Here is a 25,657-nt window from a genome sequence, read left to right as displayed (position 1 = left end):
GTTGGCACACAAATGTTAAGCCATTGTGATGGTGTTTTTGCGCTATGTAACATCATCGGAGTCATTAAGTGGCAAGTAACTTGAACTCAGGAATTCCATTGTTATCATGGTTGATGCAGTTTTGAATATCGTTTTACAATATTAAAATATTTATGTGCAGCTGAAAGATATCGCCCTCTCATTGCAACACCAATGAACAAGGTGATTATGGTGTAATTGGATTATGAACATAATTTATTTTGGAAATTTCTGACCAATTAAGATAATTGGTTGCTTTGTAACACAAAAGATGTGTTCTTCTAAATGGATAAGCTTAACTTTACCTTATGTAACCAGAGCCTATTTTCAAACAGCGGCTTAGCTGTACCAGAACCATTCAATGGATTGCAGTGAGTTCTGCCAGATTTAAAATGGCAATTTCTGATGTATCGAGGTGTAACTTAGTGGACGATGTATCTTATATCAACCAATTATTCAAATGTGACTGGAAATAGGCCATGTTGAACGCAGATTTGAAAGTACCTTCCTCAGGCTGGAAATAATGTACACAAGTTCTTTTAGTCTATTTACTATCTATTGAAAATGTCAACGTCCATTTGATGAAAGAGTGATTCCTGTGTTTTTATTCTATATCGTAAGACGTCTCACAACACCAGGTTAAAGTCCAACAGGTTTATTTGGTAGAAAAAGTCACTAGCTTTTGGAGCGCTGCTCCTTCGTCAGATAAGCCTTTGCTACCAAATAAACCTGTTGGAACTTTAACCTGGTGTTGTGAGACTTCTTACTGTGTTTACCCCAGTTCAACGCCAGCATCTCCACATCATTTTTATTCTATATGCAGATCGTTTGTAATCGCTTTTTCAACAGAAAACAAACTGCACAAGGAAGTTTGTCTACCTTTCCCTGTATTTCTTGAGAGTATCCAGATCTTTATTCATAGCAATGCTCATAATCTCTGGACTGTACATCCATTATGAAAGATGTCTTCAATTTAAGCAGCTGAAATGTAGAAGCCACATGGACACCAATATTTACAGGGAGCTGAAGAGGAAGCAGCAATGTCAATCAAAAGTCAGGAAACTCAAAATACCAGGAATAAAGCAGCCGTGCTGAATTTAATGGCAGGTTGCATTATAATTATTTTAAATTTTGTTTCCCACTCAACATTTGGCCAGATTGAGAGGTTGGCCAATTGTCTGTCTGACAGGAAACCTTGCAGTAGGCAACAATGGGAATTGCTGGGCAGGGTCTCCTGCAAATAAAAAGATCGGAGGTCAGATTTATTTGTTCCTGGGATGTAGGCATCATTGGCAAGGTTGGAATTTGTTTCCCATCCCTAATTGCTCTTCAGATGGTGGTGGAAAGCGGGCTCCATGAATTGCTGTAGTCCGTGTGATGAAAATATTCCTACTCTTTTAGGGAAAGAGTTCCAGGATTTCAGCCCAGTGTGAAGGAACAGCAATAAATTTCCAAGTCGGAAAGAAGCGTGGATGAGAGGCAAACTTACAGCTGGTGGTCTTCTGATGCGCCTGCTATTTTTGCCCTTCTAGGCAGTAAAGACCATGGATTTGGGAGCCTTGCTGAGCTGTTGCAATATATCTTGTAGGTGATAGGCACTGCAATCAAGTTGCATCATGGTCGAGGGAGTGAATGTTTAAAATGGTGAAAGTTGGGTTCTCAGGCAAGCAGGTTGCTTTGTCCTGGAGCTGCACCTATTCAGCTATGTGGAGACTATTCTATCATATTCCTGATTTGTGTTTTTAAGACGCAAAGGCTTTGGGGAGTCAGGACGTGTGTCTCTTGCGTCAAAATTCCAAGCTTCTGACCTGCTGTTGTAGCCACAATATTTATGTGGCTGTTCCAGTTAAATTTCTTCTTCATGGTTGGAAATTTGCTGATGTGAACGTCTTTTAATGTCGAAGAAAGATAGTGGCTGGATTCTTTCTTGTTGGAGATGGTCGTTGTCTGGTATCTGTGAGACTCATCACTTATCAGCTCAGACCTAAATGTTGTCCATGCCTTGCTCCATGAACCTTGCTATATTTGAACCATAGTTGAAAAATATGGCAATACTGCTGAACAATGCCAGCCAAAAGAATCACTTCTGAGCAGCAACATCCTTTAAAAGGTACCTGGATGAGCACTTGACATGTCATCATATTCAAGGCTATGGGACAAGTGCTGGGATTAGGTGGGAGGTCAGGTGTTCCTTGCGTGTTGGCGCAGACTCAATGGGCCGAAGGGCCTCTGCTGCACTGTATGATTCTATATGAATTTAGAAAATGAAAACAAATTAAGGTATGCTTATTGTACTTTCCTATCTTGCACCTTAACTGTAAGGACATTAGGTAGAATTCTCCCAAAAGAACATTCTAAGTGCTGAATTTACGTAAAAACGGAAATAAATCACTCTGTTTTTTCAGCACGACTTTCAAAATGAATTTCCCACAGTCTGCATCACAGAGTGCCTGAGTGTGAATCATGATGAAAAGCTGGGGGCGTGACTTATTCTCACTGGAGAGGCCAGCAGCATAGCAGCCCCGACTCCCGCTGCCCCTCACCCCACCCCCCAATCCTGATGGCCGGCCCAGATCGCTGTCCACCCTCCCTCTGTCCCTGATCCCGAGTGTGGAGAGGCAGTGGGATATCCCACCCTCATCAATCGCCCCAAGAGGACCCACTCCCAATAAGCCCTGCTCCCCCTCTGGCCCTGCCCCCTTGGTACTGTCCGATGCCCGGTGGGCATTGACAAGGTGCCCCCTGGATATTGCCACTTTGCCCCTGGGCAGTGCTGGGGGCCAGGCTGGTACTGCCAAGGTGGAAATGTCTAGGGGGCAGCCCTCTTAGCCCCGACCTCCGAGGGGGCCTCCATGGCCTCCTTCATTCCAGCGGTGTCCATCTGCCAGCTTCTCATTAGTGGGGAGTTGTTGTAAACCCCACTGGAGCGAAACACTGGTGGCGGTGGGGGAGAGACTAGTGGGCCCAGAGAGTTCAGTCCCAGACCCACTAATGAGATTTAAATAATGAGTTAAATATTTTAATCAGCTCCATGCCGATTTCTGGCGCAGAGCTGATGATGCCAGAAATCCGGCAGCCAGAGATGCGCAGAGGCCATGGTGCCCAGTGGGAAGCCTGCTACACGGCCTTCAATTATGTCTCTCAGCCTAATGCCCTGCTCGGGCAGCTCAGCAGGCTGGGAGAATCACCCCCATTATGTCAAATTGGGTCCAAAAGATATCAAGTATTTTCTGTGAAATGGCTTTTCAGCACTTTTATTGGTGTTAATGGATCATGATTTTTAAAAATCACAGTCATAAAAGATGTTCCTGCTTACCTTTGCAATCTCAACCCCCAGCCATGGGCCAACCAGTACATGATCACAGTGAAAGCAACAGAATCAAAGTAAATTTAATTGTGCCACTTTTTTCAGGATGCATTAGATAATAAATGATTATTATTATCTTCTATGTGCCACCTCGTTTAATAGCTCTATTAATGTGCAGTGCAAACTGCAAAAAAGAAAATAGGTTTTTGTGTTAAGTATCTTGGTAACACCTTTCTGTTCCAGGCTGTTAGAACAGAAATAATGGATGTGACAACTTTGAACGTGCCTCTTCCAACAGTTTATGAGTTTCTTACAATGGGTGATCATTTATTCCAATAATGGATAAATCTGTGTTGACAGAAAGTTCTCTGAAAAATTTAGCAAATGTTCACTTCTAGCTTACATGTTTAATGGATCTCATGGTTATTTTGGGAAGCCAACCAGGATACTTAAATAAGGCCCACAAGTTTGGCGCAGAGCCCAGTGCCTGGACAGACTCAAAATGGGTCATCCACTGCTAACTGGCTATGCTCTGCACCTTATTAAAGCATGAAAAATGGCCCCAATGCTTACCAATTTACACACTGGAACATTAATAGCTGTTGTATTCTAGTATTGATTACTGCTGTGTAGGAAGTCTGTTGGCATAGTTAACATTCTACAGAAGTAAACAATATGGAAGACAAATAATTATCTTTGTGTTGGACCCCACTGTGTTACATTATACTTCCTTTTGGAAAATGCACCAAAATTTGTTAGAATACTCGTGGAGATATTTTCAAACATATTCCTCTCCCGACATTGGATTTAATAGAATCGTAGAATCCCTGGAGGCTATTTGGCCCATTCTGACAGAGTATCTTATTCAGGTTCTCTCCTCTCTATAGCTGTACATCTTCCTCTTTTCCAGTCCACCTTACTGTGTATATGGGTGTGAGATGTTGCAAACACGCCCCCTCCCTCCTCACTCTGGGTTTGAATGTGGATAAGCTAACCTCTTGAATTAATCATTATACTGGTTTGCTGCCAGATATTACTAAATTGGATCACACGAACTGAGGGTTTGGGGAAACACCCCACAGCCTACTTTAAAAATACTTCAAAAACACATCCACTTATGGACAAAGAGAGAGTTCAAAAGTTCAGTTTCTCTCTCTCTCTCTCTCTCCTGTCTGTAACACTGATATCAATAGACAGAGTGAAATAAGATTTTTTTTAATATTCCAGACAGTTTTATCAGTGTCAGAGCACTGACAAAGGGTCATCTAGATTCAAAATGTTGGCTCTATTATCTCCCCACAGATGCTGTCACACCTGCTGAGATTTTCCAGCATTTTCTGTTTTTGCCCCATCCATTGACTCTGTCTACATGTCCCAATGCCTTGGAAAAGCAACCAGCATAATCAGGGAACCCATGAACCTCCAACATATTCTCTTCCACCTTCTTCTATTGGGAAAAAGATACAAAAGTCTGAGGACACGTATCAATCAACTCAAGAACAGCTTCTTCCCTGCTGCCATCAGACTTTTGAATAGACTCACCTTATATTAAGTTGTTCTTTTTCTACACCCTAGCTATGACTATAACACGACATTCTGCACTCTCTCCTTTCCTTCTCTATGTATGGTATGCTTTGGCTGTATAGCACGCAAGAAACAATGCTTTTCACTGTATACCAGTGCATGTGACGATAATAAATCAAATTAAATCAAATCAAAAGAAGTTATTTAAGGGTGTGACAAAGGAGATTGATAGCAGCTCAGCAGTGGGTATGGTTTACTTTGATTTCAAGACAACCTTTACCACAGTTTCTGTGAAAAGGTTGCTGCGGAAGATAAAGGAAGTGGGCATCAGTGGAAATAGTTTGCAATGGTTATCTCATCTCATTTAAGACAGAGGTGGGAAGAATTGTTTTCTCTAAAATTTATGAGTCTTTGGAACTCTGTCCCTGAGAAGGCAGTGGTAGCAGAGTCTTTGAATATTTTTAAGGCAGAGTAAATAGATCCTTGATAAGCAATGGGATGAAAGATTACTGGGGAGAGGCAGCAATGTGGAGTTGAGATCGTAATCAGATCAGCCATTAATTTATTGAATTGCAGAACAGGCTCAAGGGGCCAATTGGCCTACTCCGGTATATTTCGTGTTTGTTAGCAAATAGGACCCAGAGGTTGGCGGCAAAAGGTTGTCTTCCTCAAGAATGTCACCAATGGATGCTGGCCTTGGACAGGGGTAAGCACAGTAAGAAGTCTCACAACACCAGGTTAAGGTCCAACAGGTTTACTTGGTAACACAAGCTTTCGGAGTATCACTCGTTCTTCAGGCAAGTGAAGAGTTGTGTTCACAAACAGGGCTTATATAGACACAAACTCAATTTACAAGATAATGGTTGGAAAACGAATCTTTACAGGTAATCAAGTCTTAAAGGTACAGACAGATGAATGGAGAGAGGGTTAAGCACAAGTTAAAGAGATGTGTATTGTCTCCAGCCAGGACAGTTAGTGAGATTTTGCAAGCTCAGGCAAGTAGTGGGGGTGACAGATAGTGTGACATGAACCCAAGATCCCGGTTGAGGCTGTCTTCGTGTGCGGAGCTTGGCTATCAGTTTCTGCTTGGCGATTCTGTATTGTGCCGCGAAGGCCGCCTCGAAGAACGCTGACCCGAAGATCAATGGAATGTCATGGGGCCTGTTTTGGGACCTCCCATGTTTTTAGCGGATAAATGATCTGGAGTTTGGAGTCATAAACACAGTGGCTAAATTTTCAAATATAAACCCTAAAGTAGGCTGCCAAGCTGAACCAGATAAACTGCAAAATAATTTGAGTCTACCTGTGAACTGGGCAATGATAACAGTTCAAGTTCAATATAGAGAAATTCAAAGGGCTTCACGTGAGGACAAAAGTGCAATAAGTGACTTACTTCAATGGAAAAAGAATATATATATATGGAAAATGAAAGTAAAGTGAGAATCAGATTGAAAATAAATTGAAGCTGTTACAAAAATGCTTAGTGGCAGTGAATGAAGCAAATCAGATCTTGAAACATATTTAAACATCAATATTGAGCTGAAATAGTGAGATGATTGATGTCCCTGCCTCAAGCTGAGGCCAGTTGGAGGCTGCCAGTTCCTCCTTGTCAGGAGCACCAGCTGATGGCAATGTGCCTACCAGAGCCTTTGGATTATCAATGGATTCCAGACCAAGGGTGAGTGAGGACAGGATGGGGTTGAGAGGAGGACATCATGGAAGAGTGGGCAAAAGGGATTCATAGGTGATTGCAGGGGATTAGCTTTCAATCCCCCCCCCTTTCTATTAGCAGGACCCTTGATCAGACACAGAGTGCCAGACTACAAGGGGTCCTCTGCAAGGGCCACTGGCAGAACCAAAAGTTTGTTAGGTGACCTTCTGAGGGTACAAGAAAGCTGTGCAGTCTTCATTTAATCCCTGAGCAATGTCTAAAATGTGAAGGTCGTTGGGATAATGAGTGTCCATTGGCTCATTAATGACCCTAACTGGCACAGAATCAGAGGCAGCTAGGAATCCCAGGTCCGCTCCTTCCACAACCCAACTTAATTGGGGTTTGCTGCTGTAAGGGAAAATCTCCCATGATAAAGTCAGTCTAGTCACCATGTTTTCCACTGCAATGGGATGTATTAAATCCAGCACATATCTTTACAGAGATTAATCCACAAATGGGGAAGAGATAAATTTCAAATTATAGGCAAGACATTATCATTTAACATTTTCAACAACATTGATTTATGGAGAAGTGTGTTTCAGAAGTTCAGACACAGGTCAAAGTGCTCCCACATAATTTATCATCCATTATAATTAAATTACAAAATATTGGGTGGTATACTCACCAATGTCCCCTCCAACCTCTGTTTGCTGTGCACAGCTAGCTTGCTGCAATCCATGGTTCCTTCAAGAATAATGTGCAGTCACACTTGCACCTATCTGAAAGGAAACTATGTTCACATTGTGGCACATTTCTAATTGCTGCATGGCCACACGCACATGCAGTTTAGAGGGAACTTTGCTGATTGCTGTGATTTAATTCCCAATATATGCTTCACTTGTACAAAACTGTACCCCGGGAGCACTAAATGTTTTGTTGACCTATGATTCTGTCATTGGGATAAGTGAGCTTAAACCTGAGTACCCTGGACAAAAACAGTCTCGTGTAACAACCCCAAAAATAAACGGTTGCTCAGAACTAGTAAGACATTAGATAAAATGTTCCCTCAGCCAAAGTGAAATCCTTATTAATTTGTAAATTCATTCGTAAATTAAAAGTGAAAAATTGAAACAGAACCTGCACTAAGCAACAAGAAATTAAATTGTCAAATATATTTAAGTATGAAAAGTAAATTGGTGGCTTTTGGAGAGTTGAAATGCACTGAATAATACAACTGCTAGTGAAGTCAACATTTTGCTGCTCTTGAAATGTGTGGTAAAACAAATGTGCCATAGCAGGGGAGGATGGATTTCAAGTCGTCACTTATCTTTTCTACAACCATCAAATCACAGATTTATTATTGATATTTTAATACTTGTTAAAGTGATCTTATGAGGTGAAAGTGAGCAATCTTGAAGACCTATTCAACAATTTATTAATTATTATTAATTATTGCTATGGCCATACAATTATAATGAATGTTTTCTTTGTTTGTTAGATCTGCGAGATGATCCAAAGTATGCCGCTGGCTATACTTTGCTCTGAGCACAGTGAGGAAAGAATTTGTACGTGCAAGTTTGTGTTTCCTGGTCAGTGAAATTCAAATTGTCGATATTGAAAGAGTGTAAAATGATTCACAAGTAATTTCATAAAATAAATAGATGTTTAATTCAATGATCAATTAAGGTTTTTAAGATCTGTTTTTGCAACAGGCAGAAATATCATTACATCTGCAAATCCCAGGCGGTAAGGAATCACCTGCCAGAGGTGGTCTTGCACCTTTTGGCTTTAACATACACAGAAGTCACGTCAATTATTGACTGCTGCTTGATAGTGACACATTTAAATTGATGTGTGTCTGAACGTGCTTAATGTCAACATGAATGTGATAATAAGGCACGGTTTTCAGAACTTGACAGTCAACATTGGTGGTGTTACACCCCGTAAGGATGCATTTATTTTATTCTAGGATGCTACTGATAGGTGTTGAAAATTAAATTATATTTCACTCCAGTGAAAACCGATCAAAGCGGGAATGAATTATCACATGCTTTGACAATGAAGTTAAATGGATTGATTTTCCATTAGTGCCTTGCTGGCTCAGAGCCTCTTCCACTAGGAGCTTTTCTGCATGCACATCGCACGTGGTTTTCTCCCTATGGCATGCAAGCAATCTTTTGACATACATTCCTGGAGGGCAAGGCTCCATGCCAAGAGTGTGAAGCTAATAATTTATTCCAAAATGACTGGTTTTACACTTAGGTCCTTGCACTGACCTCAAAATATGTACACATGTTCAGTTAATCTGTATACAAAGTTTAAAGTACATAAATTTGTAAGAGTAGATAGAATGAAGAAATCATGCTACAGCCATCAAGCGTTTTCTTCCTCCAGAGAATATAGGCAGTATTATCATAGGATTCCTAGAGTGTAGAAAGAGGCCATTATCTTGAGTTCATGCTTGTTGGCTATGAGGTTGCCAGCAGGGACTCAAGATCCGGAAATTGCAGTTTTCGCCGGCAAGGACACAACTTTGGATCTTCCCTGCCCCCTCACCGGTGATGTCACCAAGTTCACGCCCATTTCCAAGTATTTTAATATAATTAGCATGCCCCCTCCCCACCACAGGGGGCACGTAACTTGACTGTTCACCATATCTTCAAACTGCGCCAATATGACATCAAGCCGACACGGTTTACAGCAGGTTCACACAGACTTGGCGGGGTCTCCCTGGGAGGGGGCATAAATGAAAACATAGCCCCAGACGGACAAGAGACATGGTCAGGCAATGCGCTGGAGATGCCCCTGGCACTGCTCCTTGGCATATATTGGCACTATTCCAACCTGGCAGTACCACCATTGCAGAGCCACCCCCAGAAGTGCCAAACTGACAGTTTCAACGTGTGCCAAGAAGCAGTATCCAATGGGAGCCTTATTGCAGGGGTGGGTCGTGGGGAAGTGGGGGGTTTCAAGCAGGTGTGGCTATGGGCTGGGGGTGGACAGATGTGCAGGGGATGTCAATGATTGCTGCTGCGGGGTGGGTGTTAGTGGGGCTGGGGGGGGGTGCCGGCTCCAACCGTGAAAGCGAAGGGTGCTGATGATCGTGTGCAGGAGAGGAAAGAAGGAGACAATGAAACGAGGGGGTGGGGAGGGTTGGGCAGTGCTCGGTAGATAACAAGCATAGATAATAATCTACACATTAAAAACAATGTTAATGGCCTGAAATTTTCAAATGGTGGCATCTCGCTTGCCACCATCTGAAAAGTCAGTTGGGAACACATTCCCACAGATTCTGAGTGCCCTGCAGCCATTTCACACTGTGGCTCACACAAAGAGAGTGATCGTGGTCTCTGGGAAGTAGCCTGGGGAAGAGGGGCATCCAAAGAACATGGAACTTTCAGGGCTGGGGATGGGAGGGGGTGGGGGGGGGTTGGTGGGGTGTGTATTGGTGCCCAACTTCAGAGGGGGCTACTGGGGGAGGCATCCAACCTTTCCCATCTGAGATGTAATTCTATTAATTTTTGGCCTTCTGCAAGTTCAATCCTCCCGCCAGCCTACAATTTGAGGATGGGTGGGTAACGGCCCTTAAGTGTCAAAGAATTGGCCACTTAAGGGCTTCAACTGTGACAAAGGCAGTCTTCCAGCCCAGTGTAAAATCACTCTGTGGTTGACGCGGATGGCAAACTGGAGGGAATCCTGTCCCTTCAATTCTCTCCTCCCACTCCGAGCCTAAAATCCCATTAGTGGTAGTGTGTATAATTCTGGTCATGTGTTTCACTATGTGTTTTTGCGGAAAACCTACCACGGGGCATAATTTTAACTCATTGCCAGGGTGCTGAAGGAACCGGTTAAAAATCGACATCATGTCTTCATTATGTGGGGAAAAGTTTTTCTGACTTCCTCTGGTACTACAGTCATACTTCAAGGTATTGTCATGGTTCAGTTCAGAAACTCCAAAATGTTTTACGGAGCCCAACTGGATCCTCCTGTTTGCACCTTAAATTTGGCTATGATAAGCATGATATGTTTCAACTCAGGTATGATTCAAATAACCACTGGGGAGCTTTTATCAAACAAAGTTTAATTAAGAATTTAGTTAACATATATAGTAAGAAAATTAGCAAGACCTTTAATCAATAACAAACAAACGCAAAACAACCACAATAATGTATAACCCTCAACAAATATATTTAAGATATTCCAATCAAAATCAAACCCATAAACCACCCTTTAAACAGGTTGAACACAGCAAAGGAATTGAGTCCTTTGGATGAATTCTACAGTTCTCTTAATAGACTCAAACGCTCTGAAATCAGAACAGTTTTCCAGAACATCAGGAAACTCTAGGCAAATGACCAACAGCAGATTATCCCCTTCATTGCTTTCAGATAACCAACTGAATTTTCAAATAAAGCAGGGACAGCTTGCTGTCCCTTCTAAAGCTAACCTGCAGCTCAGAACCAAATATGAAAGAGCTCCTATCATCTGACCTGCAAACATTCTTCCTTCCGACAATGCAGGTCATAAAATTAATCCCAGAAGGTAGCTGAGGCCCCCATTTAAGCCTCTTAAGGAGCAATAAAAGGACTCCTCGTAGACAGCTTGTCAACAATGACATCAACTAAGGCTGCGACAGCAGGATTTTAAAAAATTCTCCTAAAGGTACGTTAACATCACAGTACAAAGTTTTCTCATCATACATTATCTGGTCCCCTATAAATAAAACATCACCAAGTGAGTCAGTACCCAAAATTGTCCCATGACTTAAAGGACAAGAGACAGAATTTTTACTGGGAATGTAGTTTCCATCTAATCTCTGATGTACAAGTGTGTTCACTCACATCATGGTATTGAGGCAGACTGAATCTGGATGTGCATTTTATTAGGAAAAGAAATGGAGATGATGCAATTTGCCTTTTTGCTACAGTGTCACAAATCAGTTTCAAAGAGCTCTAGTGGAAAATTTATCCTTGTAATACAAAAAAGAGCAGTCTTCCATTTGTGGTTGAGTATGGACAGCAATGGACTGACAGTTACCACACGGATGTTCTTCTGAAGACTAAGATCTCTAATCAAAAGTAGGTTTAGGTCACATACCAAGGAGCCTATTATTATTTTAGAATCGCATGCTTTACTAAAGAGATCACAATTGCTCCTCTCTGCATAAGCTCCAACATTCTTTATGGCCTAGCCATCTTAGTGGCGTGAAGTAGTTAAAACCACAATCAAAGAACATTTTATGAAAATCTGAGATGATCATCTTAAACCATTGTTTGAACTGTGCATATTAGAAAATTCATCAGTTATCATGAAACCACTGAGGCAGAAGTATGTGTTCAAGATTTAAATATAATTCTACCAGCTAAGAGTAGATAACTGTCGGGCTTTGTTTGAAAGTGTACTGACCTCAGCATGTTTGCTGAATTAATTAACATATTTTATTCCTAATGATGCACCTTAATTATGGGGTTACAAGCATACAAATTCGGAACAAAAGTAGCCGACTCGGCCCGTCGAGTCTGCTTCGCTATCCAATAAGATAATGACTGACCTGATTGTAACCTCAATTCTACATTCATATCTACCTCTGATAACCTTTCACTCCCTTGTTTATCAGGAATCGATCCTGCTTTGCCTTAAAAAATATTTAAAGACTCTGCTTCCACTGCCATTTGAGGAAGAGAGTTCCAGAGACTGTCGACCCTCAGAGAAAAATGTTCTCCTCATCTCTATCCGAAATGAGCGATCCCTTATTTTTAAACAGAGGCCCCTCGTACTAGACTCTCCCACAAGAGGAAACATCCTCTCGACATTGACCTTGTCAAGACCCCGCATTATTTACACGTTTCAATCAAGTTGCTTCTTACTTTCTTAAACTCCAGCTGATCCAACTGCCCAACCTTTCCTCAGAAAATAAGCCACCTAATCCAGGTATTAGACTAATAAACCCTCTCTGAACTGCTTCCAACACATCTACATCCTTCCAGGAGACCAATAAAATAGACAGTACTCCAGATATGGCCTACCAGTGCTTGTATACTGAAGCATAACCTCCCTACTTGAGTAGCTATGTCGATAAACAATTGAAATGATATCCTTCAAAAGAAGATCTGTTGTAGTGTTGTAAGAAGCAAAAGTAAACCCTTTAATTAGTGATCTGTGCTGGTGAGCAGACTTTCCCAGATGACAACTATGCCAAGATAGAGGAGAAGGAAATGAAACTGTAATTATTAAGTACCTTAAACATAGACCTTCTGTCAAGCCCTATGCTGTAAGTGACAAGTAGGCTGTTCTTCAACTGTTAATCAAGTGTCAACTATTTCAGAAATAGACTTTAAATACCGCTACGGCAGATAGTGGAATTTGAGTTCAATAAAAACAAACCTGGAATTAATAATCCATTGATGACCATGAAACCATTATCGATTGTTGGAAAAACCCATCTGGCTCATTAATGTCCTTTGGGAAAGGAAATCTGCCATCTTTACCCGGTCTAGCTGACATGTGACTCCAGACCCACAGCAACGTGGTTGACTTTCAACTCCCTCCAAGGGAAACTAGGGATGGGCAATAAATGCTGGCCAGCCAGCGAGGCCTGGGCCCCACGAATGAATTAAAAAAATGACCTGTGGTCAGGATAATGCAATAATTCAGATTGTTTAACAAATTAACGTATAAATATACAATAAACAATTCCTCACAGAATATTTTACAATATTCAATAAAAACATACAGGGTCTGAATAAAATTAATGGTTCTTCTATATTTTAGAACAGATTATTTAATTAGTTTGCCAACATAACATTTAAAGATTCAGTGATGTGTGGATTCTCTGATTTGTCTTGTGAGGCAGATTATATAGTGGTTTTGGTTCGATTCAGTGTTGTCACATGTATTGGTATACAATGAAAAGTATTGTTTCTTGTGAGCTACGCAGACAAAGCACATCATTTGTCGAGTACGTAAGAGAGAAGGAAAGGGGAAGGTGCAGAATATACTGTTACAGTCATAGCTAGGGTGTAGAGAAAGATCAGCTTAATATAAGTAGGTCTATTCAAAAGTCTGATGGTAGCACGGAAGAAATTGTTCTTGAATACATGCCCTCAGACTTTTGCATCTTTTTCTCTATGGAGGAAGATGGAAAAGAGTATTGCTGGGTGCATGTAGTCCTTAAAGTAGTTACTGCAACTCAAACTTTACTTTGTCACCTTCCTCCAGGCTGCAGAAAATTGTGAGGCTTTTGAATCTAAAACCACTTTGTTGCCCTGTTCAGTAAAGTGTGCTGTCAGAAGATGTGTGTGAGGGGTCTCAGACCTCATACTGTCTATATATCCTCATGACTATTTGTAAATTGTACAAAAGTATAGACAAAGATCATTTCAAATATTCAAGTAACTGAAACTATGTCTGTCTTTGACCCTCAAACAAAAAGAGCAACCTGACAGCATCGAAGAAACTTTCACTTTGGTGACAAAGTGGTTAGCACTGCTGCCTCACAGCCTCAGGGACCCAGGTTCAATTCCGGCCTTCAGTCACTGTCTGTGTGGCGTTCCCCCCATGTACTCCAGTTTGCTCCCACAATCCAGAGATGTTCAGATGGGGTTATGGGGATAGGGCCTGGATAAGTCAGAGAGTCGGAGCAGACTCGTTGGGCTAAATGGCCTCCTTCTGCACTGTAGGGATTTTATGATCCCTGAAGGGACCCTAATGACTGTGGGCTGCACACACCAACTTGAAGGAGAGCTAATCAAAGTCTTTCTACACTTCACAGCCCAGTTTTGCCAATCAGGGTTTACTGATCTGAAAGGTCAAAGTGTCTACAATCTTCCTGTCAATTCTTAAGGTTGGGATTGTGCCAGAAGACTGGAGGATAGCAAATGTTGTCCCCTTGTTCAAGAAGGGGAGTAGAGACAACACTGGTAATTATAGACCAATGAGCCTTACTTCTGTTGTGGGCAAAGTTTTGGAAAGAATTATGAGAGATAGGATTATAATCATCTAGAAAGGAATAATTTGATTAGGGATAGTCAACACAGGTTTGTGAAGGGTAGGTTGTGTCTCACAAACTTTATTGAGTTCTTTGAGAAGGTAACCAAAGAGGTGGATGAGAGTACAGCAGTTGATGTGGTGTACATGAATTTCAGTAAAGTGTTTGATAAGGTCCCCATGGTAAGCTATTGCAGAGGATATGGAGGCATGGGATTGAGGGTGATTTAGCGGTTTGGATCAGAAATTGGCTAGTTGCAAGAAGACAGGATAGTGATTGATGGGAAATGTTCATCCTGAAGTTCAGTTATTAGTGGTGTACTGCAAGGATCTGTTTTGAGGCCACTGCTGTTTGACATTTTTATAAATGACCTAATTGAGGGTGTAGAAAGATGGGTTAGTAAATTTGTGGATGACACTAGAGTCGGTGGAGTTGTGGACAGTGTGGAATGATGTTGCAGTTACAGAGGGACTTAGATAAGCTGCAAAGCTAGGCTGAGAGGTGGCAAATGGAGTTTAATGTGGAAAAGTGTAAAGCGAATCACTTTGAAAGGAGTAACAGGAATACAGAATGCTGGGCCAATGGTAAGTTACTCAGTAGTGCGGATGAGCAGAGAGATCTCAGTGTCCATGTGCATAGATCCCTGAAAGTTGGCAAACAGGTTGGTAGGGTTGTTAAGAAAGCGTATGGTGTGTTAGCTTTTATTGGTAGAGGGATTGACTTTAGAAGCCATGTTGCAGCTGTACAAAACTCTGGTGCGGCCGCACTTGGGAGTATTGCGTACAGTTCTGGTCACCGCTTTATAGGAAGGATGTGGAGGCATTGGAAACAGTGAAGAGCAGATCTACCAGGATGTTGCCTGGTATGGTGAGAAGGTCTTATGCGGAAAGGCTGAGGGACTTGAGGCTGTTTTTGTTAGAGAGAAGAAGGTTAAGAGGTGACTTAATAGAGGTATATAAGATGATCAGAAGATTAGATAGGGTGGACAGTGTGAACCTTTTCCCTCGGATGGAGAAGGCTAGCACCAGGGGACATAGTTTTAAATTGAGGGGTGATTGATATAGGTCAGATGTCAGAGGTAGGTTCTTTACTCAGAGAGTAAGAGCATGGAATGCCCTGCCTGCAACAGTAGTGGATTCACCAACATTAAGGGCAATTAAATGGTCATTGGATAAACATATGGATGATATTGGAATAATGTAGGTAGAGATGTGTATCCCTTGTCTTAGTCCCAAAAGCTTTAGATTGGTTTCATGTGTTGGCACAACATTGAGGGCCGAAGGGCCTGTACTGCGCTGTAATGTTCTATGTTCCCTGTTCTATATATAACCAACTTTGGGACTAAGACAAGGGATACACATCTCTTGTCAATGGCAATGCAGAAAGGAGAGAGTTGTGACATGAACCTCTACCTGGTGGAATCAGTTATATTGCTTTGCTATACAGCAAACTCCATCCGTTGTTTACCATGTTACAAGCAACCTCACAGAAAAGTGTCTCTACCCAAATTGAACCCTAGTCCCAGCTTCAGCTGGAATTTCTGTATCCTAGCCTACAAATTTGACTCATCTCTGTGTGCCCATCTCATGGTCTGAAGTCAATTCCACTGGAAAAGTGAATTATAGAGCATAGATATTAAGTCTGTCAAACTCTATGAAGGAATACCTTATTGGACATTGATCCTGGATTCTGGATCCAGGTGAAACAATATTTTTTTGCTCTGTCACTGCACTGCAAATCTGTCTTTTCTCTCTCTCTCTCTTACTGTCCGAATTTCAAAGGAGTCAATGTTGTGACCATCCTCCTACAGGTGACATGGTGGCACAGTGGTTAGCACTGCTGCCTCACAGCGCCAGGGACCCAGGTTTGATTCCCGGCTTGGAGTGTGGTGTCTGCACATTCTCCCCGTGTCTGCATGGGTTTCCTCCAGAACAGTCCCCAGATTGTGGCGACTAGGGGAATTTCACAGTAACTTAATTGCAGTGTTAATGTAAGCCTTACTAGTGATTAATAAATAAACTTTAACTTTAACATTTGAGTGTGTAGAAATAAACTAATCCTTTGAGTTCATCCTAAAGCAGGTTTGCTGTGAGGTTATTAATAGAAATTGGATCAAACCAAAACTGAATGGTTGGGAAAAATGCCACCGCGTATTAATGGGAGAACAAATGAAAATACTTTTCTGTTTACAAACGGGTTGTGCGAGGAGAAATTAGTGCAGTTTAAGTTAACTCCCCTCGTGTCCATAAAATCTGTTCGTGCAGCACCACTTCAAAGCAGTACGATATCAATTCCCCATGGATAGACAGTGTTGTTGGCTGTTACCTGCATGGCCTGCACAGCATTCCTCATTGATATTGTTCCTGGCAGCTAAGTGAGTAACTGCAGGGACCCTGGCCATATACAACTTCTCCTCTTGCTCCCGTCACTCCTCCTCATTCAATGTGATCATTGCCTTTCTCCACCTGCACCTTTTTTTCTGTACTGTATTATGCGAGGTGCAGCACATCACTATTACGCTGTATATTCACTGATTGTCTGGGAGCCTGTTGTGCAGTCAAAGCTAGAATTCATGGTTAAAGATACAGTCAATTGTCTTTAACGGAGGTGAAAAGCAGACACTAAATTTAAATCTGGGATAATGCAAATTAGTAGTTACAGTGACGGCGTGCTCATGACTATAAAACATTGAATTATGTAGTGAAAATTAATATCTACATTTATAACAATTTCATGCAAACAGTGGTTTCATCTGACAAGATGAATAAATGGTGAATCCTTGATCTATATGACTTATCAGACAAGTAAATCTCCATACTGCGCCTGCAGGATTTCAACATTTATCAGGTCACAGTGAAAAATCTGGCATAATAGAAGAGAACCATCAAGATTAGGTTTGAATGGCTTATGGCCCTCACATTCAAGTGCTGTTTTGTTTGCTTTGTTCTAATAAAACTAGAAGAATTCATTTATGCTGCTTGATGCCCATTAAAAAAAACTGTGCCACATCATCTGAGCTTGTAGAACAAGGGTGCACAGCCGCTCTGCCACTGAGGATTCTGCCAAAGCAATGCAGTTAATCTTGGTATTTATGGCTGAGTGAGAAATATAAAACATTGCAGCTGAGAATGATGTGAGTCAAGTGACAGTACTGAACTGTAGTGATTCATCCATCTGACATCCAGTTGCCAATATTGAAAGAAAGGAATTAGTTTCAAGGCAGAAATGTTTCATCTGGAATGAAACTTAACATGTCTAGTCATCAAAATGCTCAGGCTGAAAAGGTGTCTCGACTGTAGTGTACTTTGAAGAAAACCAAGATTGTATTTTGATAAGTTATAAAATAGCCTTGCCATATGTTCAAGGAATATTCCATGTTTATGATGCTACACATAAAGAAAGATGTTCAAAGTCAACTAAAATTGAACAACTACTATGACGATGATGAAAAAGTTAAAGGGGAATTTGAGGAAATAATATTAAACAATTAGTATGAGGACAGAGAAATTTAAGAGAGTATTTTAAAATTTTTAAAAAATGAAATGGAATATTAAAAAAAGCTTATTTATTAATAACAAGTAGGCTTATATTCACATTGTGATGAAGGTACTTTGAAAATTCCCTCGTTGCCACATGTTCAGGGACACTGAGGGAGCATCCAGCATGGCCACTTCACCTAACCTGCACATCTTTGGACTGTGGGAGGAAACCGGAGCACGCAGACACGGAGATTGTGCAGACTCCGCACAGACAATGACCCTAGCTGGGAATTAAACCCGGGTTGCTGGTACTGTGAGGCAGCAGTGCTAAACACTGTGCCACCTGCATAAACTGCATAAACTGAGTCAAGTCTTTTAAAAAAAGGACACTGAGAGGAGGTGATTTTTCACATTTGCAATCTTGTTCATAAAATGGAATTTAATAAGAGTGTTTACTAAAGAGAAGGATATCAACGGAATTGAATCCTTAAGGGGTTGTGAACATGGTGACTGATATTATGTCCAAGAAAGAAAATTGAGATAAGTTAGCACACAAAGCACCTAACGAGATATATTCTAGAGTCCTGAGGGAGATGAGGGATGAAATTGTCAAGGTTTCGCTGCTTGGGAAGACCGCATTTCATTTTGGTTTCCCAGTGTAAGCACTCTGTGAAAATTATTGCTGCTGAGCAGTTGGTGCTCAGTAGCTCCTTTTCTCAATGAACACTATCAATTGTTTTGAAGATGAAAGCAAGGTTTCCTTCTTCAAACCATCTGTTCACAACATTTCAACAGGAATCAGTTCCGAATTACATTGAGAAACTATGGTGACCATAGTATAGGTACACAAATTTTCTGAATTAATTTGGATTAATTTTTCAAACCAAGTAATAGGATTTTGAATATTATTAGCACAGCACTGCAGGGTACTACAAAGCGGTAATGTAATTTTTAATGAACATAATTAATGCCTCGAAGTGTGTTAAAGAAATAAGAGGGTGAAAAATGTTATTGTCCACTTTCTCATTCAGGAAGATTGTGATTTGCAACCTATTCAACTTGATTCCAGTAAAGGCAAACAACACATAAATTTGGAGCTGCTTCCTCATTTGAATGATTGTGATGTGCAGCCCAGCATGACCTATGATGCTGGTTGCACATATGACAGATAATCTAAGGGCGGTACAGTGGCCCTGTGGTTAGCACTGCTGCCTCACAGTGCCAGAGACCTGGGTTCAATTCCAGCCTTGGGTGACTGTGTGGAGTTTGCATGTTCTCTCCGTGTGTTTCCTCTGGGTGCTCTGGTTTCGTCTCACAGTCCAAAGATGCGTAGGTTAGGTGGATCAGCCATGGCAAATACGTGGGGTTACAGGGATAGGGAGGAGGGAAGGGCCTGGCTGGGATGCTGTTTCGGAGAGTAGGTGCAGACTTGATGGGCTGAATGGGCTTTTTCTGCACTTAGTGATTCTGTGTAGCATGTGACATTAGTATGTGTAGCAGCTAATCTTCATCTTGTAACAGCAATCATTCCGCATGAAGGGAGGCTGCATTGCAGAACTGTAGGTTGCTAAATTAATTCATATTTGAAGACTGAAATTGATGAAAAAAGTACATGCCCTTGGGAAACCAGCACCATGGAAGATCTGCCAACAACAAGGCAAGTAATTTACCTCACTGTGGATCCAGGAGGAGAAGGAATACTTCTCCTCACTCCTATTAAAGGACCTGATGACCACTCCCATTTTGTTTCCTCACTCCACCCATCACTGCTGCTCGTAACCTCCTGACCCACACCCCTCCCTGCACGAGCTTCAATCTATATTTGGGAACTGTAGGCAGGACGACTCGGGATCCCTGATCCCAGCCCTGATTCAACCCGCAGACCAGAGATGCTTTGCTCATCCTGCCCTGACTCAACCTCTGAACTCATATTAACAAATCAATCACGCTGCACAACTTCCTAATAACCAGCTTTTCCTCATGCTGCAATCCAGCGCTTCAGAGATTGAACATTGCTGTGCTCTATTACTGAATAAAAGCAGATTGATGAGTGGAATGAGATAAAATCGTGAATTTCCTATAGAAATAGTCCCTTTTCAACTTGGAGGCTTTGGCTTGAATCTTAAGCTGGGGCAGTACCCACCCTACCAACCAATCCCACCTGATGTAAAAGTGGTTGTCTCACCCCAGAGATATTTAACAGCTAAACTGTTGAGGGATGGAGTTAGGGGAGTATCGGGAAGGGGTGGGGGCACTGATTGGCATCAGTGGCCAAAAGGGAGGACCAACCCTCCCTCCACATGCTCCACCCTCCCCTTTGCCAGCCCAGCCACCAGTCCACCCTGTAACGGAGGGCCCATGTTTAACAATTTCAAGTCAATTCTTTGATCTCATGAATTGAAAAGCAGCTTCTTGATCACAGTCTTGTTACTCAGATACATTAAAAGAGACTCTATATAACATGCACATTTGCTGCAGATAATTCAGCGGCAAAATGGATATTTCATCAACTGCTTGCTCCTCACCAACTTATCACAGTACACACTGAAGCTTTTTCCTCATGCCCCCATAAAGCTCTCAATCTGCTATCATTCTCAGTCTCAAAGTTGTAAAAATGCTGGCATCAATACCCTGACAAGAATACCCTGAAAAGGTACAAGATGAATCCTTAATCTTCCATTTGAGCACCTTGTCTAGAAATTCCTTTAGAGTTTATCAGCCAGGCTATGCCTCAGAGTCAATGATGACCAAATGTAGCACACTGAACATAAACTTACGTCAACCAGTTCAGATGATATTAACATTTACACTAATGACCTTGGGATTAAAGCCAACTATTGAGCTAATGAACCAATCCCTTGCTGTCAATTACCAAAGAGGCCAAACAACAAAATCATAAACAGTGAGTTGCTTATTAATTTTAAATCAGATTTGGTAGCACTTGAGCATTCGTAGAGTTAATTGGCAAAGAAAACATAATCTTCAAAGAGAGTTTGGTTCTTCCAATAATTAAGCATTAACTAGTTTATGATAAATTTTCAGCTGAGATTAGTGTTAATATATTTATGCTATGATTCATATAAGATTAGAATTCACAAGTTAATCGCAGTGGATGACTAGTCTACAGAATACCTTAAAGTCCATATTCTTGTAGTTACTGATGTTTCTATAATTTGTATAACTTTACCATTATGAGGTTGTATGGATGCAGAGGGTATTTTGCCTATATCTGGGGTAATAGCATTAGTTTACTGACATTGTCCATAGAATTGCCAGACTTTCCTTCTGGATCGTCTTCATACGAGAGGGGTTTGTCCAACAAAGTGTATTCTGTGTGAGATTGGCTGACTTTTCAGGGTTTGCAGTGAGAGGATAATGCAGACTGGAGCCTTCTCTGTCTACAAATCCACTTCAAAGCAAAGACTTTGGGTGGAATTCCCCAAGCCCCTTTCAGCGATGGATTCAATGGCATGCGTGAAAGGAGATTTCAGCCAGAGGCCCAAAAATCCTCTTGGTTTTTACCCCAGCTTGAATTTCCCTTTGAATCTTCCGCTGATGCCCGCTGTGGTGATTGGAAACTCTCTGGAGGCTGGCATGAAACTGATTTGCATCTCATTGATGGGATGCAGGTGTAGGCCCGACCAGGAACTTGCCCCACACCTAATTCTCTGTGATGCCAGTGGGAAAGCACGCCGGTGCAGAACGTGCCAAGAACAACATGACGTGCAGATGTCAGGACTCGTCTGAACAGTGCATGGGGCTGCCTCCAGAGTTTGGGACGGAGGCCATTGGTAAACCTGGACCCCAGTATTGTGGAGAGGGTTGAAAGCATCAATAGGTGGATCCTTCAGATTCAATGCCCTGGAGGAGATCCGTATTCCAACCTCAGAATGTTCTGAGAGATCCATCTTCTTTCACAGGAGGTCCTCAACGTGCTCCCAGAGCTCCATCTTAATTTTCAGCGGGTCCATCTTCTTTCTTCAATAGTGAGCCATGTGCCTTTTCAATATGGCACCTGGATAGCATGGCAGACTATGAGCCATCAAGCCTTGCCTGCCGTGGCACTAAACACCCGGTTGCATAATTAATGAGGTTGGATGAAGATTTGATGTGCTTTTCCTCTGGGTCTGCAGTGAGAAACACTCCACATTTCTGCCACAGCCATAGGACTTTTTCTCATTTCAATTACAGCAATGTTTCTCAGTGCAACTTCCCTTTAAGAAGAGCAGTCTGACTGCCAGCCGTCAGCAAGTGATGATTGGCTTTTGTGTGCTGTAGCTTCCAGCAGCATGAAAAGGCAGCTAGAAGTGAGAAGGTGGCTTAGCCCCAGGCTATAATCACACCAATGAGGTGGGAGCACCAAACTGATGTGTTGTCTATCTCCAGTGCAAGCAAAGCTGCAAACTGAATTCCGCCCACCAAAAGGGATTTATTTTTAATCCCTTGCATAGATATGCAGGTAAGATTGATTGGCTAAATTGACCCTAGTGTCAGGGGGATTGGCAGGGTAAGTATGTGGGGTTGATATGTGGGGAATAGGGACTGGGTGGGATTGTGGTCATGCAGACTCGATGGGCTGAATAACCTCCTCCTGCACTGTAGGGATTCTCTGATATCATGTATTGATTATGCATTTCATCAAAAACAATTGTAATCATTAAAAAATGAGCTTTAGATTTAAGTGAACTGGGAAGAGCTATTGTTTATATTTTTCCAAAGATTTGGCTTCAGCTACATATTTTTGCCACAGTGAGCAGGGAATAGAAAAATTCCAGCATATTTGTTGGGTCTATTTGTTGCAGCCCTAGCCAACAGCCGTGAGTGGCATGGTGGCACAGTGGTTAGCACTGCTGCCTCACAGCACCAGGGACCCAGGTTCAATTCTTGGCTTGGGTCACTGTGCACATTCTGCACATTCTCCCCAAGTCCACTTGGGTTTCCTCCGGGTACTCTGGTTTCCTGCCATAGTTCAAAAGATGTGCTGGTTAGGTGCATTAGCCATAGTAAATTCTCCCCCAGTGTACCTGAACAGGTGCCAGAGTGTGGCAACTAGGGGACTTTCACAGTAACTTCATTGCAGTGTTAATGTAAGCCTACTTGTGACACTAATAAACAAGCTTCAAAAAGACATTGAAGATAACTGGAAATACAATGGATGGTCAGCCAAACTTGTGCAGTTAAGTTCATTTAATATTAGAATTTCACTGAACATGACTTTACATTCCTTTACAGACGGATAGAAGAAAATAAAAGATGACAATTAGAATTGGAAAAGCCTCAGGGTGTCTTCAAGGATTATTTCATTGTGGATAAAAGGCAGGATGTTCAGTCTATGCCAGCATTTTGCTCTGATTGAATCTCCTCCCATCTTTCCTGATCCAGACTACCGTTGTAGCCATCTGTCCCATTCTCTCTCATGAGCTTGTTTAACTTTTCCTTAAATGCGCCTATTCTATTCACTTCAACCACTCCCTGTGGTGGCAAGTTTCACATTCTTACTACGCCCACAAATATATGAAAACATTCAGAAGTGTGGCATGTCAGCCTGTAAAATTTCCTTTTTATTTGATTTTAGAATACGAAACAGGGAGCCTATTGTAGAATAGTAGTTAAAATAAGCCTCGAGATGTTCATTGACTTGTCACTCATTGGCCTCTGCATTTACATGAGGCGGGAAGGAGGTGGGGGGAGGTGTAATATGCTGGAAATGCAAAATTCATTTTAACAAGAATGATTTTTATTAAAAAGTTCATGAGGAAAACTCAATGGGATTATTGCAATACTGAGATCTCTTGATATTTTAAAATTTCATTTCATGCTTTCACTATCAGCTCTGGTAAGAATTGCTGTTTGTTTTACTCCAAATAATAGCTGACAGCCATTCATTCTAATAAAATGCTCTCTACTTATTTAATGGCAACTTTTATAGAATAAGACTGTGGGTGGAATTCTCCCATGGCCCCATTGGTGGGTTCAATGGTGGGCATGGAGGGAGGAGAATTCGGTGGATTCCAACCATCAGTTTCACATTAGGATGAATTTCCCACGGATCTTCCGTTGGCGCCCACTATGGTAGATGGGGAAATCCACTGGATGCCAAGGTAAAACTGATTTGCATCCTGTTAATGGGGTGCAGATGAAGGCCCAAATGGAATATACCCCCAGACAACTTCCAATTCTCTGCAACAGCAGAAGGAAAATACACTGTTCCAGAATAAGTCTTGAACATCATGGCAGAAGTCGGGACTCACCTGCACAATGCCTGGGGCTGCCTCTGGAGTTCATGATAGAGGGCGATGCCTGGAACACCATTGCATGTAGTGGTGAGGGCATCTATCAGCTAGATTCTCCAGCTTCAATGTCACCAGGGAAGTCCATCGTCCAGATTCAGCACGTTCCTGGAGATCCACCTTCTTTCACAAGAGGTCCATCTTTTTTTGCCAATGGTCGATCAGTGATGTTGGGTGCCTCTTCAGTTTGGCACCCAGATATATGGTGGAACTCATGCTATCATGCCTGCCCTGCCATAGAATAAGGTGTTAAACCCTCCCGGTGCATAATTAATGAGGTTGCTGCAAGTCTCCACAGTAGGAATCATGCCATGTTGCCAACCCGCCATGAGACCTACTCCCAGATGGGAGAATTCTAGCCTGTTTCTTATTCACTCTTTTCTCAGAATGTGTTTTCTAGTAGGAAGAATGCAGGGTTGAAATTGGTCTGTGCCAGCAACTCAAATCTGGCCCATTTTACAGAATGGGCGGGATTTTATGGTCTTGCTCGAGGACAACGGACATTTCCATTGGCCATTGTCTGCTGCGATTCCATGGCAGGCGGGGTAGTAGAATTCCGGCGTATACCTGATCGGCACCATTTTGGGTGCCAATTCACTACATGCTAATATTGCGCTACTTTTCATGGGGCTTGTGTGCATCATTAGCCTTAACAATATAGGAGTATTTGAATCTTTGCTGATCTAAATAGGCCAAACTCAGATATTCCTTAAATATAAAGGAGAGATGGAAACTGCCTTTGACCTCAAGTGATGATTTTATGAAATTGTTTTTAATCTTTATAAGAAGAATTGCATCTATTTAGCTTCTTCTCACATTTTAAAGTGCTTTTACATACAATGAATTGCTTTGACGTTCAGACAATGGATGGTAGCAAAAAGAAGTCCAGCTGCTTTTAAAGCTGGCTGCAGTAATGGAATTTAGCAGGGATTCCACAGTCCCCTAGGGGTCAATTGGACATTTCAAGGGACTGCTTGTGGCTCCTTGTCTGTACCATTCAATTTATAGTATATCTAATACCATTCCCTACAGGAATTGCAGTATTACTTTAGGCCCTGACTCACGCCTGCACAGGACACGAGAATCCAGAGACTACACTTGGGCCCAGAGAGTCCTGGTCATTGGTTCAGTGGTGTGTTGTCAAGGAGATGACATCCCATGTTGGCAGTCACATTCTGCTCAACTCATTAGTAACAGGAAAAAGAAGGGAGAGCTGACGTGGACATCAACACCAATCAGACAGCAGCAGCATGCTGACCAGTGAGTGATAGTCTATGAACCTCACAGTGACTGGCTACAAATCACACAGTGACAATACACTGACCACAAGATGACACTCTACCAACTTCAGTGATAGGGTCATCTCAAGGTGACAAAGTACTGATCACAGAATGACAGTTT

General features: G+C 41.9%; 1 protein-coding gene across 8 annotated transcripts in view; it reads left to right on the top strand.

The window, feature by feature from the left end:
- dlgap1a (discs, large (Drosophila) homolog-associated protein 1a) overlaps positions 1-25,657 on the top strand; it is a 654,490-nt gene that overhangs the window by 97,560 nt on the left and 531,273 nt on the right. The window contains exon 4 of one of the 8 annotated variants that reach the window (XM_080194321.1): positions 7,999-8,089. The exons of the other annotated variants lie outside the window; for them this stretch is intronic. The gene's annotated coding sequence lies outside the window, so the exon portion shown is untranslated. The remainder of the gene's footprint in view (positions 1-7,998; positions 8,090-25,657) is intronic. 8 annotated transcript variants of the gene reach the window in all.

Source organism: Carcharhinus amblyrhynchos, chromosome 8 (genome assembly GCF_965287045.1).
Source record: "Carcharhinus amblyrhynchos chromosome 8, sCarAmb.v2.hapA, whole genome shotgun sequence".
NCBI lineage: Eukaryota > Metazoa > Chordata > Chondrichthyes > Carcharhiniformes > Carcharhinidae > Carcharhinus > Carcharhinus amblyrhynchos.
The sequence above is the reverse complement of the archived record's forward strand: the minus strand, read 5'-3'. Positions and strand labels throughout refer to the sequence as shown.